A 4,668-nucleotide genomic window follows, 5' to 3' on the forward strand; every position below is an offset into this window, starting at 1 on the left:
CACCAGCAACAAAACTCGAAAACAAAATGCAATCAGAAAAAAAAAATGCAGCAGAAAATTGCATAACAATAATGAAAAAAAAGTGTGTATAATTGTATAAGTACCTGACGAGTTGTATATACGAGGAAACCGATGAAGAATAGTACTCTGGTTTAGAAGGTGAAACTGCGAGAATGAGATATTGACATTATGCACAAAACAAAACTGAACAATTGCAATCAAGTTCACAAAAGACACAAAACAAAAGTAAAAAAAAAAAACAAATTCTGGGGTGATGACAACTGCATTTTCAAGGACTCTTACTGCACGTAACTGATGGGAAAATCAGAAGCTACATGATGTCCGTCTAGTGAGATGTAATCAAAATCACACACCAGTTTTTTTTTTCCCCATTTCTAATATCATGAACATCAGATTATTCCACATTGGCCTCCTTGAACAGCAAGCCTCCTATCACTAAAGTATATGTGCAAAAGAGGGATATGGACTGTCAGAAATCAACAACATTGATCCTACACACTTAAAGTTATATGTACAAATGAAAATGGATAGTGATTTATATACAAATTCTGGTTTCTTCTAATTCTAATACTTTTATAGTGATCAATCTAAATATTACTTTCTCATGATCCTGAATATTGTAACCAACATTAATTTAGCTGTTAAACATTGATTTTCCAACACCCAATTGTAACCAACATGTGTCAATTCGAGTCAAAAAGATTTGGGTCTCTTAAACATTTGTTATTAGGTTCAATTCTGGCAAAAATACCATATGGGAGGGCTCCTGTTTTATACTAAAGGTATATCAAGGACTAATTAAGGAGGTAGCAAGTGGAAATTACTATTCTTTCTAGCACCATATATAATACTAAGAAGAAACAACACACCCCTGTGCAACTAGAAAGTTAAAAATGACAATTCTGGAATCTGGAGGATTTATGTTTCTAGAAAAAATAAAATTATAAGTTCTCCCACCTTGGCAACATCCAAAGATGTACATTGATTGACCTATTTGTCACACTATTCTATATTAACAGCTGAAATCACCAAAAAATAATGTTTAACACTATACTACCATGATCTAAAAGAACTTACGATCATTTCCGGTTAGATGCCTCAATAAAATTAACAAATTGGGAATGGAAATTTTCACATACCAAAAGTTGGTATTCTGTTTGAGAAATCCTGCAACCTCCTTTTATTGCAAAGTCAGCACAACTACAATATTTTCCTTTTCTTCAGTACAGATCAAGGTACAGATATCCTAAGTCACCCTGAAATGATTTTGAGTCTCAATGTGAGAAATGATTAATAAAAAAAAAAGAAACATTATTGGTTCTAATCATCATTATCAGAATTACAGAGAAGCATTGATTGTGATTGCAGTTTTGATTCCAATCGTGAACCACCAGCTGAATCAGAGAGAAGCATTGATTGTGATTGCAGTTTTTATACGGTCTGTCATGTTGTGAAGATGTATGTATGACTACCAAATTATTTCATATCTCTTTTCTGAAGTTATTGGGCTATGTGTTTTTGTGGTGTTGTCTCTTAAATTTCCTAATTCAGTTATCTAAATCCACATATAAGTAATGTCAACATAAATTTGCAAGAAGTGTATGAGCAACTTAATGAATCCCCTTTAAGATTGATGAACTGTTTCTGTGTTTTAGGAGTCTCAAGCGCTTTAGTCTACCTAGCATACTCCCACCTCAACTGGCTAAGCTACCTTTTCTCCAAGAAGTGTATGAGCAACTTAAATACGTTACTTATAGTTTCTTACTGAAAAAAAATTGTAATGAGTTTTCACAAATTGATTTGGTTTCTTTCCAGATATAAACATTTTAAATAGTTCAGTGACTCTTTGATTTTAGAATTTCCAAAAAATTTCCTTATGTGGACAGAGATTTTGCATACAATTGGTTCACTGGTTCTATTCCAAATAAATGGGCTTCAATGAAATTAGCTTCAATGTGAGTTTGAATCTTTTCCAACTACTGCAAGCATTTAATAAATTCTTATAATTATTTAAAAAATAAGTATAAATGATTTTTACATTACATACTTTTTACTTTTATTTCCTTAACTCATTTTAGGAGTACTTATTAGCATTTTGCTTTGTATATCATGGATTCTTCAAGAATTGGAGCAGTACAAATTAAGGGAATGATTGAGTTATAAAAATTGAAAGAGAACAAAATAACTAATAAGGACAAATGAACTGCTTCAAAATAGTTCCAAAAAACAGTATCAGACAAGATAAACATCAAAATTCAATTTGATTCTGTTCATACAAGATAAAACTGTCCTACCACAAGTAATTATAGTGTAATTGAATTTCCTGAACATAAAAGTATCTTCACAAACTTACCTTGCATTTTTGCTTGTTCAGCATATAAGTTCCACCGTACACACCACTCAAACGTGCAAATGCCTTAAGGAAATCAAAGAATAAGTTAGTTCCTGAGGGTGATGATTCCATACTTTTAGCTTAATGGCTTTGAACTAGAAAATTAAGTATAAATTAATAGTCTGGTTTTTTATTGGCTATGAAATTACAATTTTAATTAAGTATTAAGTATTAAGTGAATTGGATAGGAGACGTAGTGCAGAAAGAACAAAAGAACAGAAATTCCGTCGGAAATTAATATTTTAAATTTTATATAAATTTCTTAATATAACTAACTGACATTGATTTTTACCTGTTTAACAAATATATATATATATATATATATATATATATATATATGTATATGTGAGTCAGCTTAGCTTCTAGCTCTCTCACAAAAATCACCATGCCTAAGATTAGCCTAAGTAGTATTTAATAGACTTAGGTCAGTAGGTGTCACCCAAGCACACACACTAATTTTTGATGAAGAGTCAAGAAATAATAAACATGCATGCCAGAAATAATAAGATTAGCCTACGCAGTGCTCATTTTGTTTTAGCCTTGCCTTGCAGCCTTTTCAAAAGGTTCTGCAACTGTTTCATGGCCTCAATCTTATTTTACTGGTTAATGGCCTAATCATCATCATTTTGATTCTTTTTTTTTTTTATGGTGCAGTACATCAAAGAAAAGGGAAACCCCCCATAAAAACTAGATTCTATAAAGTTACACCCCAGTGATGATTTTGATCTTGATTCCTTTACAAGTCACATCGTAAAATTCATAAAATATTAATGAGTCAATTTCAGCAAACTACTCTCAGATACTTTTAGAGTAGAATTCTTTTTTATAAACTAAAATTAATTTATACACATATTCTAATTTGTAGAAACTTATTTTTATTAATTTTTTCATAATCTTATTTCTAATTCATACATAAATTAGTTTTAATTTTTTTTAAAATTGTTTTAAATTTTAAATATTTTTAAAAAAATATCTAAACAAACTCTTACATTCAAATTTGAAATGGATGATTTTCTACCTACTCGATACACTTTTAGAGATTCAATTTTTTCAGCATTCAAAAGTTGTATTAGACTTTGACTAATCCGAATCAAGTCAAATACCGAACATAACTACATATAGAAATGTGAGGGAACATGTACTCACTCATTTTGAACTTTTTAACACTCCTATTTGTTAGGTTGTCATTTACACTTTATTATTTTTAAATTTACACTGTTATGTCTTTTATTATACCATTTTTTTTCTTCCTACATTAAGTAAGGTATATTGTCCTATCTATTCACAACTTAAAACATTGGCCAGATAGACCTATTTAAGGAATTGACATTCTCTCCACAGTTTATTTATTTATTTATTTGCGTGACTCCTATTGCAAATTATTTGTGCACAGTGCTATTAAGTATTTACATTTTTCTTACTAAACGTTATAAACATAAATGTTAATCGTGTAACTTAGGAATTAGTTTACATGATGGAACACTTACTTTATAATTGTTTTATATGGAACACTGTATAACAATTACTTTGGTCGGTCATATACTTCAGATTCACAATAGTTAACTATTCATAAATTTATCTGCCTTATTTTATTTGATGAAACACTTTGCAAATTTATTTTTCAGTCTCGAGATTTACTAAAGCAGGTTCACGTAATCAACTGAAATCTACACTCAAAAAATTAAGTAGTTTAATTTTCTGTCTAAGCAATCACAATTTGGATTCTGAAAAGGACTCCAACCAAAACTACATGCCTGGGTCGGTTCAAAACTATATACGGAATAAATAATACAAAAACACAATAACAAAATGCCAGCAACTTAGGTACTCACCAATTCCAGTTTCTGAATTATCAAGATTCCCCTGCTTTTGATCTAGAGACAAGCCAAATCCTACTTTTTCCTGAAACAGTTTTTAATAGGCAAACTGAAGTCAAGGCAATACAAAATTGCATTCTCTTAACATCACATCAGATACCAAACGTAGCATGATTACCTTTATAGGATTCAAAGACACTGATGCTTTAGCATTGTCTGACTCACTATCTGAATCTGCATTCCACAATTGGAAGAAATTCAGAAAAGAATACTATATATCTACTGAATAATAAGAGCAACAAACCAACAACGAATGAATTATCAAGCAAATTTGTGAATACAATATTAAAGTAATTGAATCCTGCATTTACCTTTGGGTTCTTTGAAGCGATTCAAATCTTGTTTTCAGCTTCAACTATTCACGATAGCTGCTCTGCT

General features: G+C 30.4%; 1 long non-coding RNA gene across 1 annotated transcript; it reads right to left on the bottom strand.

Annotated features, from left to right (window-relative positions):
• LOC109793627 (uncharacterized) lies at positions 1–4,668 on the bottom strand. Its single transcript, XR_014431892.1, has 4 exons — positions 4,602–4,668; positions 2,375–2,437; positions 1,161–1,277; positions 1–456 (listed from the first exon to the last, which is right to left on the bottom strand). It is a non-coding gene; the product is annotated as an uncharacterized LOC109793627 (long non-coding RNA).

This window comes from Cajanus cajan, chromosome 2 (genome assembly GCF_000230855.2).
Source record: "Cajanus cajan strain Asha chromosome 2, NIPB_CcT2T_4, whole genome shotgun sequence".
In the NCBI taxonomy this organism is placed as follows: domain Eukaryota; kingdom Viridiplantae; phylum Streptophyta; class Magnoliopsida; order Fabales; family Fabaceae; genus Cajanus; species Cajanus cajan.